General features: G+C 39.9%; 1 long non-coding RNA gene across 1 annotated transcript in view; it reads left to right on the top strand.

Annotated features, from left to right (window-relative positions):
• Positions 1 to 6,965, top strand: part of LOC133225800 (uncharacterized) — a 34,092-nt gene extending 27,127 nt beyond the window's left edge. The window contains exons 2-4 of the long non-coding RNA XR_009729283.1: positions 670 to 834; positions 1,577 to 1,688; positions 6,756 to 6,965. This is a non-coding gene — a long non-coding RNA (uncharacterized LOC133225800). The remainder of the gene's footprint in view (positions 1 to 669; positions 835 to 1,576; positions 1,689 to 6,755) is intronic.
• The last annotated feature ends 10,292 nt before the right edge of the window (positions 6,966 to 17,257 follow it).

Genomic DNA, 17,257 nt, shown 5'->3' with positions numbered 1-17,257 from the left:
TTTCTTAATACCACTCTTTCTGACAAAGGAAAACATTTTTGCTTTCATTATGTTATGTACAACAGAGTTAACAAGCCCCTCAGACTGTAGCAAATCATCTTTATGTTTTGTGGGGCATCTAGTACAGATTTTGGCAGTGACAGAAAAAGCAATACCTCTCCATATGGCCAAACCTTTCCTGCCACCTGTACTATGGGAGCGCATTTGTCTGACACAGCATCCTAGTGAGCTTTCAGTGAAAACACAGCTACGACACACCATCAAGCCCACAGTGTCCATGTTTGGTTTGGCTCACTAACAAGCAGCTGTTTCCAAACAGTTTCTGTTCATCCAGACTATAACACTGCTCTTGGTATGTATCCCATCTACTCCAGATTAACTACCAGCTAAGAGGATCCTTGGAAATATTCAATTACGGCTTCCTACTGTACCATGACAGAAGCTAGAGAACTTTTATGTGTATTTTTTGTTTTCTTGAGTGTATTTGATATGTTTCAAGAAAACAGTAGGTAACAAAATCTTGATTTAGATTTGATCTTCCCTACATCTCCAGATTACTCAGAATTGGGATTCCAGTCCATACTTAGCTCAAGTCGTTTCAACAACAAAATGTACTTAGATTAGTTGGGCATCTTGGCAATTGGTAATCACTAATTTTTTCTTTTCCAGTCCATTCCACTTCTATCAATGTACTGAGTGAATTCCTACTCCGGTCCACTAACAAGAGAAATAACACTCATGAACACTCATAGCCTGTTGGGAGCAAAGTAGGACAATGGGATAATACTGTACTTACATAGGATGGATGGCAGGAGACCAGCCAGCTGTGAAGAGGTAAATTTAGACAGGAACAGTTCTTTGCAGTCACATTAGGAAATTCAACTACACTTGTTTAAAGGACTTTTCAAAGAAATCAAGAGAAACATACAGTTGTAAGCAAGGAAGTTGAGGAAAGAAAAGAGTTTCAAATCTGAAGGTACGTCAAGAGGACAAGGAAAATGAAGAATAATAGTGTCATTGGTGACCATTTACATACCTACCTCTTTCCATACCGCAACACATCCTGGTGGAACACAGCACTTCAGAAGCTTAAAATGCCAAGAAATTTTAGAGGTTTCCCACAAGCTAGCTTCCAGTGGATCCAGAACTAACGTCACTGATGTCAATGCACTACAATGCAGTTGAGCAGTATGAAATACTATTACAAGTGAAAGCAGTGTTAGTGAAGTGTAGCAGCTGCTCAGATTCTCTACTTGAATATTTATGATTAACTCTTCTTCATTAAAGAGTTTGGTGCAGTTGGATGCTCTTATTACTGTATTACTTGCACCTATTCAAGTCCAGCAAGTCTGATGAAAAATATGTGAGTCTGAGGAGTTCAATGTGTCTTTACAAAATTAGAACCTGTTTCTCCTCCAGGTTTTCCCTCATTCGAATTTATGCTATGTTCTGCCTCACCAAAAGGATGAGACAATGATCATTACCCTGTTTACCCTCATCAGGCTATGTCAATGTTGGATATCAGTACAGAATTTTGTGGCAAGAAGGTCATGCAATGTATTTTTCTTTGATTCAGACTCAAAACCAAAGAAGAATCAGCTTACAGGAAGAGAGGAAAAGAAGAGCACTTTTCATCCCTTTCCCTCAGCACATAAATGAATTGTGCATCTTTGGAGGAACATTTGCAGGTGTTCGAGGGTTCTATGCTATCTTTTTACTTATTTGAATATTGGTTTTGTTGAATATTAGTTTTAATTGTCAACACTTTCATGTTTTCTTGTAGCTACTTGGTCCCAAAGTTAGCTCAGAATGCCTCATGTGCAAGGAGGACCTCAGAAAATTTCCTACTTAAATATGCTGTATTGACAACTATGTTACAAATGTCACAATGGGGCACCTTAATCAGGCAGAACTTCTGAATCTCTAAATTTCTCCTTGTTCCTGATTAAAATGAAATAGCTTTTTCTCCTCAGTTAGCGTCTCAATACTTCTTACTGCCACTACTTTAAAGCTTTTATTGTCATTCTTGTCTCTCCAGCATGATACTCATACTTACCCCACGTTGGTAGCATTTCTATCAGATTGAGAAAATCTGACAGCACCTTTGGCTTTCCTAATTGAGCCTAAGAAACCCAGCATGCCAGGTACTTCTCAGAATACAGGTTTTTTGCTGCTTCCAGGATTGGACCACACCAATCTCAGCAGCCTCAAACAGCATCTGCAATCGGTATGCAAAAATCTATCATGGAAAGCTGCTTGCTGGAGTAATTTGTGTCTCCATGCGCCATACGTTTAAGCGAAAGAGTGTGACAATCACAGTGGCACACTGTCCAGAAGTCATAAGCAGTTAACAGAATGCAATGTGATTCTTGGCAGGCCTGCTGGTCTGGGTCATATAGCCAAAGATGAACTTATAAAACACAGTAAATGGGATGGGAAGAGAGGAAAGGCAATTGACATTTGAAACCATGCACCAGCTTGATAGGAATGCTCTGCAACTGCCTCCTAGTTTTGCATTTCCGTTTATAATGCCTGGCTGACCTAGAAAAGGACTCATCTACCTGTCCTTCCACCAAAGCATGGGTCTTGAAGAGTGAATCAAGTTTAGAAAGGGGTACTCCAAATTTTTATTCTGGAGAAGTTCCTACATCAGAGGGATATATAGGATGCTATCGTTAGACTTCCATGCCAGAAATAGTTCATGTCTTTCACAGAAGAGATAAAAAGTGACTTACAGGAAAGGTGGAGCCCCCTTCCAAGGAGTACAATGCTACATTTTCACCTGGTGGTATGCAGTGGCACAGTCCCCCATCCAGCCCATGCTAAGTTGCCCCTGCAGAAGATAGGGTCTATTTTCCTATCCTGGGAAGAGCGTGCATTTGATGGGGCTCTGATCTCTGCCAAAGAAAGGAATGGGTTGGGTGTTTTGTGCAGGCAGGAGGGAGATGTTTGTGTTCATGCAGCAATTATACCCTGAAATCCAGAGTCTGACGGTTGCTGCTCCAGGGCAGCCGACTTTGCTTCCTGCGGCTGGCTGCTTAATACTGCAAAGGTGATAAAACCTGAAGGGAGGTGCTGAATAGGTGGTAATTATGACTGACACAATGACGGCTTGTGCAGACATGTAACTGTGGAACAAAACACCGCAGTTAGCTAACAAGAGATCTGTATAAGGTTTTCCACTGGCACTGTGTTTCCTGTCTGACACTTCTGAAATTGGAGGAAAAAAAGCATTGTGAGCTTCAGCATTCAGAGACGTAATAGGCCAGAGGAGCTGAGGGTGGAATGCCAACATCTGTCCCTTTCAGGATGATTATAGCAGGTTCTGTTTCCATGTTGATTTCTGCAAAACTGCTTTTCTTACTTGCAGTTTTTTCCTTCAAAATTGTCTCTTCTGGGTTGTCTCTGTGTGATACGGTTGATGACACTACACCACCATCTCTCTTAAGCATTTTCTGAATGGTTTCAAACAACTATAGGGATGCATGTGTGTAGCCAAACCCACATGGTCACATTATTCTCTTTCCCTTCCTTTACCTAGGGGGACGGAGAGACTTTCTTGAATAATTATGCTTTTATACAGAGGGCTGAGGAAGGGATACTGGGACATCCTGCTCAATCAGCACGTCTTTGGAACTTCTTCAAGTGTTAATGGACAAAAAATAATCCTTTTCCTGCCTGGTAAGAATATCTGAGATAAACTAGAAATCTCCTAGGTTTCTATAATAATAGCAGTAGCTAGGAAACAAGAATAAGGACTCAAATTCATCACTAACTGCATAAGCACTGATCTATAGAACTTCTTTCTTCCCACCTTTTTGAAGTGGAGCATGGAATTGCCCTGGCAGAAGACCTGCTTTTAATCAAATAGGAAACTGACAATCAAAGTTCACAGCTGGGGTGGGAATTAGGCAGAGCAGGAACCTGTACCAGATAAAAGCCCTAATAGCATATGCGCTGAGGAGGCCAAGAAGAATCATTTCTATCACCCCAGTGTGAAAAAGAGACAAAATAATTCCACTCTGTTTTGGGGAAACTTATGCACTGGAAGTTTGATCAGAAGTGGCACAATTCTGCAGGAGATGTCTGTCTCAATCCATCTACACATTTTAATGAAAAACACTTTTGTCAGAAATTTTCCAACTGTCTGCTGATTCTGCCAACAGTGCATTTGCTTTCCATGGAAACTCCATGGAGTACTCCTCCCCAAGACACTCTGATGGTATTACCCAATTTATACACCTTTCACACCTCTTTTTCATCTTTAGATTTCTTCCCAATTAGAAAAGTGGAAAGCCTTTGCTTCACCCAGTAGCCATGCCATTTTTAGGAAAGAACCTCCTGATCCTCAAACCTAGCAGTCAGAATTTGTTGAGTAAAATCTGTAAATCTTGAACAGTCTATTAAACATAGCAGGCATATAAAAATCATCCATTTTCCTCATGGCCATTGCAGAATATCTGATATTTTATCTCTTCCTATCCCACTTGTTAAATTTTTCTATGGTTGTCTAAACAACTAACTCTACACTTCAATGACCATACTTTTTAATCTGTCCATAAAGGGCCTGTGAATTAAAGTTGGCATAATGTAACTTATGCAAAGGTGAATGGAAAATACTTTAATTTTATGCAGCTATAGATTATTGCTCAACAGCCAGTGCTTTTGTCTATATTATTTCATTTAGAAGATGTACATGTCTTCCAGATTTGGAGTTATTATTATTAATAACTACAAGGATATACTGTTTAAAGAAAACTGTAATCCAATTTATATTTTTTTAATTATTTCACTGTGTTAAAACAACATGATTCATCCACCATTGGTTCTGAGGCCAGAAGAGTGGCCTATGGAAAGTGGCTGCTGTATAAATCAACATGTAGACTTGTGCTTGTGTCCTTCTGTGGCACATACTGGCATTGGTTACTAGTCATTTGTTTCTCCTGCTGTGCACAACACTGAGGACACTAAGAATTAACTATAAGCAGTTTTTTTCTTTTCTGGATTTTAGTAGAGAAAAAACCAGCAAACGTGCCTTTAGGGCTGCTTTCTAAATTCTACTTTGGATTTAGTTCTTACCTACATCTTGATTAAATGTATTAGGCTGTCACTCCACCTAGTCTAGCATCTTGTCTTGGGCAGTGGCCAGTGCTTTCAAACAGAGCTTTACATGCCTGTGGGAGAAAGCGATGGTAGGAAATTAGCAAGGTGTATGATCAGGAAGAAGAAGGGTCACACATCTGAAGATATTTCCTCTTACTCACAGCTCTCCTCACATCACCTGGAGCAAGCAATATAATAACAGGTGCATGTAATGTAAAGTCATGGCACAGAGACCACTGGGAATGCAATGCCATAAGGGAGATGTTGGAATATGCCTACATAAGTCGTCAGAAACATGGAATAAGCCTGAATATCTGAAAAGGCAATAAAATCTGCTGTTCTAGGTTGAGTTCCAAGGTAAAAAAAAAGACCACCATGCTTAAGAGGAACAAGGAATTGTGATACAGAAGCTTTTGCTCTGGTTCAGAGAAGCTAGGTCTGCTGTCTGCTTCCTATAAACCATTGCTGAAATGGCTGGAGCATCAATATTCACTGTCACACCACAGGACAAATGACGAAAGACTTATAGAATAAAGGAGGTATGAAGGGGTCTCCAGAGGTCTGTGGCCTAGTATTCTGCTCAAAGAAGAGCCAGTTTCAAAGGGCAGGGTTAATACCAAAGATTAGGCAATCAGTTGCATCCTGTCTTGGCCAGTGAAAACAGTGTCAGAGATCAACCTCACCATGCTTGAGGAGAATAAGAGCATCAATATGGTGAACCCTGAGGACAACCGGTCTACAGTAATAGATGTTAGGTTGGTTCTGGGGATAGATGTAAGAAACAACATCATGAGCTTGGATGTCGCTTACAGTGGCATTGCATCTCCAAATGGGAAGGACAGAAAACATTACTGTCATAGGAACTAACAGAAGACATTATGTTCAGTGCACCATTAATAGCAAAGATGGGTGGTTGGTTTCTTTGTTTGCTTTAATTTCTGTACATGTTGGATGTATTTTGATGACATCAAATTCTTCATTGTAATCATGGAGGCTTGCATTTCTTGTTTCCTCTTTTTTAATAAATATAAAATTAGATTATTACATAATCCTAAAATTACAGAGTAAGAGGCGTTTATATGTATAAACTGCATATATAATGTATTAGAGCTCAGAAATTAATCGCCAGAAGTTAGTGACATCTGAAAGCAGGCAGGGAATCCTAACAGGCCCCCAAGAGGGTGTCTAAGGAGACACTTTAGCAGAAAACTATGCAGACTTTCTATAAAAAGAGTGCAGTGTAGATAATTTTAACCACATATTAGGCCTCATTAACTCATTATGCAAATATGTACATAATAAGACACTATCATCCAAGGGTCCAAAAATCCAACAACCATATTCTGAAAGGTGACATCCAAAACCTTTAAATATTTTTTTTTTTCTTTAAAATGAAAAAAGATTCAGGAAAATGAAAAAAAAACCCCTCATATAAAAGGCTTTACTGCTGGAAAGAACAACAGCAGGAGTCTTTCAAAACATAACTACTTACCTTTTAAAAGAAAATAAACATGTAGTCTGTTCTGACTCTTCAGCTGTGCTTGTTCTGTCTCTTTTTCCCACACCTACTCATCTCCCTTCATTTCTTTCCTCTAGTCCTCTTTTTCAATGTTTTCAGTATGCTTTTTTGTTCCCCTTTCTCTCTGGGCCAGCTGAAGACTTGAAGACCTTGAAAGAAGGATGACAGAGCTGTAGACCAAAGAGGGATCAAAGAGTTGCAGAAAGCAGAGGTGTGCTGTCAGCACATGGAGGTGGAATCAGGATGGAAGTGGGGAGAGCTTGTTTGGGGTTTTTACCTGGCAAGAGCTTATTAAATAGCGAGAACTTACTGGAAAAATAAAAATAAAGCATTCTGACTTTCACTGCATACATCCTAGCAAGGAAGTCCTAGAGCACTCACTGAAAGAGTTGATCACAGTAATGCCAGATGTGTTTCTCTGCAGTCCAGGGAATGCACTGGAAAATCATATCCAGTAAATACAGGTTCCTTTCCTAAATGTGCATGCTAGCACATCTCCCACTTACCGTTAACAAGGAGAGTCTCACCTTTTTTATGAATGTAGGCCACTGTGACCCATACTTTGTTTTGTTAGGGTTAGACTACCAGCTAACAACGTCCAACCCTTTCTGCTTCTCTTTTCTTCCTCTTGCTTTGAGGAGCAAGAACCAGGGTAAGGCAAGAAAAGAACCAGTAAGGCCAGATGTTTCACATCCACGTATTTTTCAGTAGGTACGTAGCCCTGCCACCAGCCTCAGTGAACAGCATTTTAAGTCATTTATCCAGCAGCCCCTCACAGCTCTGGCACTGTTCAGTAAGAGTGTTTTCTGTGCAATATTTCCAATTACCTTACACATTTTGCCCCAAACCTCTCAAGCCTATAATATATGTTGAGTATCCTACTTACTCTGGAGTCTTACCAGAATAATGGTGATAATGTTTTATCTGTCCAGTGAAGCTTGTCTGGCATCCTATACCATCCAAACAAGGTTTTGAATTGTATTTCCATTGGAGATGATACCATCACACTTTTGACCTAGTTACAGGTACAGGCCCAAGTCTTATCTGCCAGATCTATCTGCGGTTCCCGCTCCTGTTTCTCTGTATATTTATGTTCATGTGCTTCCTCTGCATTCCTCAGAGCACAATAAATCCCGCCTGCCAACCCCTTCGTCACCTCTGCCTCAAAAAGGATTGCTTCAAGGTCAAGCAGTTCCCTTGTAATGTACAGTTTAACCTGATTTGTGGAGGCAAAGCTTTGAAAATTTTAAAATAAGGCTAAGGCAAAGTAAAGCTTGCAAATGAAACTCTGACGGTAAGCTGGAGTGTTTCTCTCTCCAAGGAGTTCGAGCAGAGGGCACTGTGCCATCTGAAGCCATAAGAGCTGGAATTACGTTATTTATTACTCTACGCATAAGATATGCCGCAAGTAGAAAAGAAAACAAATGCTGACAACAGAAAGTGATCAAACCCCCATCCACGTAAATCAGCAGGAGAGAGGCACAGGGACAAATTCTCTCCCCGTCTGTCTGCAGTTTCATACCAGTGAATACCAGCATTAGTCCAGGCAGTTTTAGATACCTTCACTATAGAAACTAAAAGGACGAATGTAGGATGGAAGCCTTAAAAGTATCAAGAGGTGACAAATAATTGCAGGGTATCAAAATGATCTATAACATTTTGCCAGTTTTCACCTGGATTTGTCTGCCACGTAAGTGCTGCTCCACTGGGTGAGGTATTGGATATTCTTTTGAGACAAAAGTAATGAGAATCCCAGACAAAATATTAATATAAGGATTTAAGATGTGGAGATAAAGTACCAATGCAAACACATAGGTGTCCAATGCACATTGACCTTACATACCTTCATTGTCAACAGTGGCTGCTTTATGCTTAAAACAACAGGGTGGTAAGCATGCTGGAGTGATGTATCCCCTATCATAAAGAGATAAAAAAATGTAATGCTATGGCATAGATCAGTAAAATTTCAACAGTACTGCAAATATAAAAAGAACATGTTATTAAAATTGTTACAAAATCCAAATATTCAAAAACCTTCGACTAGACTCTGTAAAGTCATGAAAATGGCTTAAAAATTATGTCTTTTTGAAAAAAAAAAAGAAAGAAAAAGAAAAAACAATTGTATTCTGCTTAAAATCCTTTTGAAGCCTGCGTCTCATTTTCAGCTTTCTTCCATCCAGTGAAAACCTTTATTTTTTTAAATGAATGCTGCAATTTTCATGTACTCACCTGACTCTAGGAGTCAAACTTTAAAAAAACAAATAAATTTCCAAAGATCATGAGAAAGGGCATAAAAACACATTAGGACCAAGTGGAAAAGATCTCTTGAAAAGGATGAGATTCCAGCAACTTAGCATTAGCTAAAGGGATTAAAAACTGTCAGTCAACTAAACATCTAGGAACAGATGCCCATAGTGTATTTTTTTTTTTCATTTTAATGAATAGTTTCAATGATAAATAACAGATTTCCCTATTTATAGAAAACCGGTGTTGCAAGAATATCAGATTGTGCTATTACACCCCCACATGCATACGAGTTTTCTATATGGAAATTTGATAATGACAAGAATTGTTGCTTTTAGAGATTTGGAAACAACAAAAAGGAATGCTTTTTTGTTGTTGTTAAAAAAAAAAAGGAGTATTTATTTGATTTTACTTTTTTTTTAATTAATCTGGAACATGAGGGTATTTGTTTAGCCAGTGGCAAAACTGAAATATTAAGGACAGAGCACAAAAAAAAATAATTATAAAATGGAAAACAAACCCCAAAACTTATGTGAAGACTGCACTAAGCTCTGTATTTTCTTTGGTGCTTTTAATTTTTACCTTCTAAACAACAAAACAAAAGACAAAGAACCCCAAACAAACAAACAAAAACCTTGGGAAGCTTTTAGAAAGACAAATCAAATGCCCTTGTAATTTTCAAATTTTCAGGTTTGCTTGCTTTCCTCACACCTTTCACAAACTGTGTCGTGGTATTTACTAATATGATAAAAAAGCACCAAAAAACTAACATTGCACTGTGTTAGGAAAAGTGCCCAAAAGAGGTAGTATCGAAATATCATGTAAAATTCATGTGCTAAGAAAAATTCCATTCAGACTGAGTCACAGAGCCTCATGCTGTATTTGTAAAATTCTCAAACATGATATGAGAGCATTATTGCCTTCAGGCTTGTTATTTCATGCCCTGGACACACACAGAAGCATATCATCCTTTCATAGGATTGATCAGCAAATATCCTCCAGAACTGTTAGATAAGAAAGCATTCCCTTCCGCTAGCTGTAGGTTTTTGCTGTGTTGCATTTATTACTGTGGTGTGAAAATCTCCCACTGAGTGCAATACCTTTAAACACTTCTCTGGGTTTTTTTGTTGTTGTGAGGCACTTTGCCAAGTGGTGTGTTATTTACCTTGGAAAAGAATTGTTGCAGCATAATTTATTTTGGTCTGGGCAGAAATTAGCTACGGAAGAAGTTCTGAAACCTGCTTTCTCATTACCAGCAGGTTTTCCATCTGCTTAATTAGAAGTGCAAATATTTGGAAATCTGAAATCCTGCAGCAATGTCTCAGGTAGCATTTCTTTGTTGCAAGATCTGAAAGTGATCACTGATAATTGTTGATTGTGCTCTGTGTGACTGTAATTATATGGCATTGATCTGATGTTCAGACACCACAGCAATGAGCTCAATATAAGAAACTAAATAGTCTAGATACAATTAGACCAATAATCACCAAGAAGAGCTAGTTTAAAAGGGCAGAAGGAAATCACAAACAAATGTGAATAACTGAAAGGAGAAAAAACTAAACAAAACAAAAACCTGATGAATATTTTATCCAGCAAAGTCTATTCAGTCATTTAAGCTGCTGATAGAATACCAGACACTTATACCTTTTTGTGATCAAAAAAGACTAATTCCTTGCCTCCCTGGAAGAATAAAGTGACTGCAGCAAACCTGCTCTGAACTGGGCAGCATCAGGCTGCCTACAGACGTGGGTGGCTGGACAAGTACCTCAAGGATTGCCCCTAAATGCCAAGGGAGGATCCTATCAACCAGGTAGAGAGGTGAGAAAGTGGGAGACTAATGTGAGAAGGGAGAATTCATTTCCACAAGAATGTCTGCTTGGCAGTGGATAAAGTACTTTCACATTAGCATTTAGCACAGCAGACACACAGCTGTAAAAGGGTAGAAACCTGAGAAGAAGATGAGATAAAAGGGGAATATTGCTTCTTAAGTGGTCTGTGAACTTTCTTGCTCTAATTGATCTCTTACCAACCTACGCAAAGGAAAGCAACTGGCACATTCTGCAGACAGATCATTAATGCACATACACAGGAAAAGCTTTCTACCCCTCACTACCACTGCTGAAAATCAGGTTCACCCTCAGGCCTGCACGGGCATAACTGTTCTTGTTTCTAGGGGAAGGGGACATGAGTGCTGATGGCATGGTGACAAAATATCCACCTGGCACGTGGGCTAGCCACATGGCTAGTGCCTCCGCTACAGCATCTTCTCCTCATATTGTACCATAAGGGAAGGAACAACTTTAGTTCAGTTGACAAGGAGGGAAAACTTCTTATTCAAATGCGTTCTCCGGGATCAGCATGTTCAGTAGCTCCTACACACAACTCAAACCAGTATCTAGTCCCCCAAGGGTATCAGACACCTCACAAACCATTATTCATGGTAAGCGGAAAGGGTTGATGAAGGAGAGAAGAGTGATCAGAAATGGAGTGGCTGTGGCTGCAGAGGCTAAAGGGCTTCAGAAAGCACAGGCTGGGGAAGGGGAGATTACAGTTCTGTCAGAGCAGATGAAATGGATGGAAAAATAAACAGCCTTTCAGGTAGAAGACTTTTCGGGTCACTGTCATGAAAGGTTAAAAGAGCATTTTCCCCCCTGGGTTGGCAGAACATTAAGAAACAACATGGTTAGAAATTTGGGCTTGGTGCCAAACATGCTCATTTAGCTCCTCTCTGGGAAGCTGCTCCACTGGAGAAGAACTCAAGCCTTCATGGAGCTCTGTGGAAGCAGATGGGGACCAGAGAAGGCAGCATCCCTCCAGTCAGGTCAACAAAGTGGGCTCTGTGGAGCTTTTTTTATCAAATCAAAAGCATACCACCGTTCTACAATTTAAATTCACAAACAACTTAAAAGAATTGTTCAGTAAATAATTTCACGTAACAAGCGAATTTGAGAAAACAGCAATCTGTTGTAGAATAATTTCTGAAGAGATGAGAGGAAAAAAAATATTGAATAAATTATCCATTATAAATTATTCTTCCACCTGCACTTCCAACCATCCTCCTTCAGTTTCTGCTGTTACTTTTCCCTGTTCCAAAACACAGGGAATATTCAACTTTCATGTGCTCAGCAGTAGGCAGAATACAAAACTGTATAAATAATACAAACTCAGCTCATATTTTGTTCACTGCTCAGTGGCTTTTTACTTCTCCTTCTGACGTTTTCCTACCTTACTTTTTCTTTTTTTTTATTTGACAGATTGAAATTCATGACCTCTGTCTCAGCACATATGTTGTATAGTAAAGAAAAGAATTATAATCAAGAATAAGAATTAAAAGATACCTTAACACTGGCATCATGAAGCACTTTTCGTTTGTAGATTTTCAGTGGTTTGCAAAGGCAGATGTGTTTTGTTATGCCCAACTTCACAGATGGATAATCTAAGGCATTACATATATGTATATAACAAAATCTTCCGCTCACTTCAAATCCACATAAGTTTTTCCCAGAGAGATTAGCAGTGCTTCCCGGTGTGAGAAAGATAACAGCTATGCCATTGTGCAGAGCTCTGGGCAGAAAGCAGCCAGGCTAGCACTGAGCAGGGAGTGCCAGTGCCATGTCAACCTGCTACTGCACCTGCACTCATTAGAAGCACCACTAATTAGCTTGACACAGCAACATACTGCCATACCTACATTGCTTCCAGGACCCAATTAGTATCTCTGCAAGGTGCAGCACTAGACGATGTAGACACAGAGCCTGTTCAGAGCTGCTCTGATACCGCCAGCCAAGACCAGCATTCACGGCCAGACATGCACAAGACAGGGCACTGGTAAGGCCACGTAGATCCTAAACCTCCCAACATTTGCTCTTGTGTTCCACTCCCTGGATTGTGGAGTTTTACCCACCCCAAAGGCAGGATACAGCAAATACAAAATCACTTTTCTTATTTCTTTTTTTAACTACAAAAAAAACCCCACAATTATATTCTCTGCAAATACAACCCACAAGGCAGTGTGTTTGCTGGGTTTGCAGTCACTGTGTATCTTAGAAATCTGCAGTGAGCTGATACGGAGATATGACAGATGAAACCAGAAAGCATAAAATCCTTCTCCTGCCACCTTTACACTGTGCAATGAAACAACAGGTTTCTACATCTGCCCGGGGGAAAGGATTCTGCAAGATGTACCTGGGTGAATAATATTGATTTCTCTCTGATAAGAGAGAAATGCACCAGCATTACCTGAAGAGCAGTTTGGAATGAGGCCCTGGGTGTTCACCAAGTGTGAACTGGAGATGCTCTTGGGATTTTAGCAACAGGGTTTGCCTGCCTTTACTTATTGCTTTCTGCATGCTGTCCCTATAACAAACATTCTCGTGACCAGTACTTGTCCCAGCCTTCACGTGGACTGCAGTCACTCTGACTTCTTTAAGGGGAAAGTCAGTAATCCATCAGTAGTTTTCCAGCTTGCAGATCCATGAAGTTGGATTTTGTTCCAGGGAAGACACCCCACACAGACTCTATGGACCACTAATGCCACTTTTAGAAGTGAAATTCACCAGAGCAGAGTCATGGAAACCAACTCATTTGCTCTCTTTTCAGTTGTTGTTTTTTTTTTTTTTTTAGTCCTGGCTTGTACCCAGACAAATGTGAGGGTCAGGTTTTGATTCCACCTGCTGCTGATCTTTATCACAGACTAGAAGGGACTGGTGGAACAACCCAAGGCTCACACTGGACAGGCCTGGCTGAGGGCTGTGTTGTAACCCAAATGCCAGTGGGATTTCAGCCTCACTGACCCTGTGGTCTGCTTTCCCCTTTGTCTGGGAAGCTTCAGGAAGGAGAAGCGCTATGCTACCCATGTGATGGAGTCCTTGCATAAGACCGGCTCTTGAACTGCTCAGGAGTTGCGGTTTACCCCCACCTCTCTCTTCATTACCTCTCCATTTAGATTTTCAGGGCCATCTGGTGTTCTAGGTGGCTGTTGTCCAAGAAACTACATGCATAACATTTAATTAAAAATCATAGAATCATAGTATCATATAATGGTTTGGTTTGGAAGGGACCTTAAAGATTTGGCAGGGACACTTTCTACTAGACCAGGTTGCTCAAAGCCCCATCCAACCTGTCCTTGAACACTTCCAGGTATGTGGCATCCATCCTGGCAACCTGTTCCAGTACCTCACCATCCTCTTAGTGAAGTAAGTTTTCTTCTCTTTAAATTGTCTTCATGGGAGAAACTAGGACTTCAGAGAGAGCTTAGTGCTCCCTCAGTGTTCCAGTCTTGCCAGTGTTCATATTCAAATCAGTAAAATCAGTAGGGAAATGCACACATGGAACTAAGTACATCTGCAATGTTGGCTGGATCAGGACACTCCAGGGCTGAGAGATCATTTCCATTTTCTCATGGTAAGCGTGGAATCTTACACACCATTTCTGAGAGAGCTGTAAAATGGAAACAAATTTTCAAGTAATTAGATTTAAAATACAGTTCTTTACCATTTTCAGGCTAAAAACTACAAGTAAATTCACACCAATATTGTGTTGTCAATTTGGCTTTTTACCATGTGTTTTTACTATTTACTAAAGCCTTTTCTGTTCACCTTTTAGAAATCTCCACTTGATTCCACTTCCTTTTCTAATTACAATCCCATTTCCTTCGTAAGTCCTTGAAAAAGCTTCCCTCATGCCTCTAATCATCTCTCCAGTTATAATCTTCAAAATTGTGTTCCATTCAGTTTTCAATTTGGCAATGCCCAAAGACATATCTCCATGTGGTTAACAACCTTTTATTTGCTGCCAGTTAGGGCTGAGGTTTTTGATTCTTCTCTTTTTGGGCTTCAGTGATGTACTTGATGCTGTTTAATACATCCATCTTCAGCACACTTCTGTTATGCAGGTGTTGTCTTTATCATGGTCTCCTGGGTTTCTTTTTTTTCGTGGGTGCAAATTTATGCTTTGTAGAATCCTTTAATGTAGCCTTTCCTCTTTATTTCTTTCATATTTCTTACACGCCTGACCTGAGCCACAAAGAATATTTTATTTTGGCCTTGATCCAAATACAAGAAAACACTTTTCAGGACTAAAATTTCTGCTGAAAATCAGGGTAACAACACTACAATTAACTAAACTATGCTGACTTAGATCCACAAAGAGCTCTGGTCCCTGTTAATATCATATGGAGACACTTAGCTTCCTGCTGCAATTAAAAGGAAAGCTCCTGTCCCATTTCTCCTAGGATGACATGGGATTGATGCCAGGGCTATTTCCTGAATTGTTATCCTTGGTGGACCTCTCTCTTCAAGCACATGGGCAGAACCAGTAGCCTATGGCAGATATCTGCATTCCCTAGTGTGACACATAAAGCACCACGATTAGTGAGTGAGTCCTTCAACAGAGCTTGCCTTGAAAGAGACATGTTGAGCCATAAAGGAAGGGGCAGAGCTTTTTGCAGATATCTAGGAGCAGAATTTCCCCCTTCCTCACACCTCACCAAACTGAATTTTTAAGTGGTGTTTCTTTGACCAGTCTTTATGTCAATTTCAGAGAAATAAAAAAAAAATTAAAAAAGAATTATGGACAGAAAACTGTCTCCTTCCTCTGGTCACTTGGAACAAAATGCAAAGATTACTTTTTGCACTTACTTCCCCTGGAAAGACAGGCATTGCTGTGATGGCTTTCTAGGAGCCAGTCACAGAATCCAGAGCTGGGTGCAGCCTCTCTCCAAGTGCCTCAGATTGTAACATCTGCGGAGCAGTTCAGCCCTGTGGCTGCTGGCTATGAAGTCATAGCTCTGTCCGAGTCCATCCTATCTCATGTGGACTAACCTGCTCAGGTCCAGTGCTAGATAGATATGCCTGCTTTTGTCATGTAACACTCATGCCTACGCAGTGCCTAAAGCACCATCGGCAATATGCAGATGAGCTTGTCCCAGGGGATAAAGGCACTATCAAACATTTGCTATTTTATATGTATAAATACATTTGACAACTTTAGAACTGTGTGAGCAAGTAAGTGTCTGAAGTAGAGGGCAAATTCATAGCAATTTTCTCTCCTTGAGTATCTTCCCATGGGAGGGAACTTTTTGAGAGGCTGTGTTCATTTTCCTGTGACTACAGAGAACAATAGAAACCAGAATGATCTTTACAGAGCCCCCACCTCCTTCGTGGCATTAGCATGCAGAGAGCTGCTCTGTGGACAAGAGAAAGACACACATAAAGAGCCCAAGGAAGGTTTCTGCTTTCCTCTTCTGAAATTACTGTTTAGAGCTTGCAAAGTACATCACAATAGGCAGGAAGACGCTAAATACAGCCGTTTCATATATCTTTTAGCAGCAAGGGCACGGGTGCAATTCCTCTCCCCTCCATCACTGGTTTGGGCTGTTTTTATTTTCAGGTGGGGTCTGGAATGTCTCCTTCTTGAATTTTAGATGGGAGTCACAACGTTTATATGTCACATTCAGACAAAAAGAGAATGGAGGTGCATGTTGCCATCTTCACTTTGCTTTGTGTTACTTCTGTACCTAATTTAGGTATACAGATTAAGAGACAATGAACCATTTTATTACTGCACTATTTTTCACAATGAGTGTTGCTTTTCAGACATCCCAGTATTGGTGTAAGAAATATTAGTATTTTTGTGTGCAAGGCACAGATGTGTCCACTTCCCTGTCCTGAAAAAAGACATGCAAAATATTTAATTATGATGAGGAGATCCACTTTGGTCAAAGGAGCATGACTGCAAGCACTGAGGCTTAATCTAGCATTTTTTAAAGGCTAGTGTGTCAATACAACATATGAAATAACTGAAAACAATGGCAGAAAGTAATAGGAATTAACCCATCACTGGCAACACAATACCCTGAAATTTGCCTACCATTGTTTGTAGGTGTCACCAGGAAATACCACACAGGGTGTGTTACTTCCATTTAATTATATAAAGCAAAAGAGTAATATAAAGCAAAATAAGTAGATACACAGACACACATCTTTATATCTATATGCGCACACACTAAATTGATCATACACAAAGCTCCATGCACAACAGTGCAGGATTTCTGTTGAATTATTTAATGTTTCCCAGCACTGCAATATCGTCTCTAAATAAAATGCTTTATTAGCTCCAACAAGCACCTCTTAATAAGTTCACTTATTTTATCTTTCTCTGATTAGAAATTACAAATTGCACCCCAAGGCATGAAATATCTATTTTAAAAGAAGTAAATAAATATTTAAATGTGCAATACCTATATGAAAAGCTGTGGTCATTCATATTCGCCTTAATTATGTGAAAAAAACAGAACTACTAAAAAAAATGCTGTTTAGTGGCCATGATATAGAGTGCTTTTCTACATTATCAATCAGGAGTGAGTCAGGAAAGTGCCTGCTCTGTCTTCCT

This window comes from Neopsephotus bourkii, unplaced genomic scaffold, assembly GCF_033783945.1.
Source record: "Neopsephotus bourkii isolate Nb327-2 ecotype Australia unplaced genomic scaffold, CSIRO-AGI_Nbou_v1 NB_1767, whole genome shotgun sequence".
NCBI classification, from domain to species: Eukaryota; Metazoa; Chordata; class Aves; order Psittaciformes; family Psittacidae; genus Neopsephotus; species Neopsephotus bourkii.
This window is presented reverse-complemented; position numbering and strand designations above follow the sequence as displayed.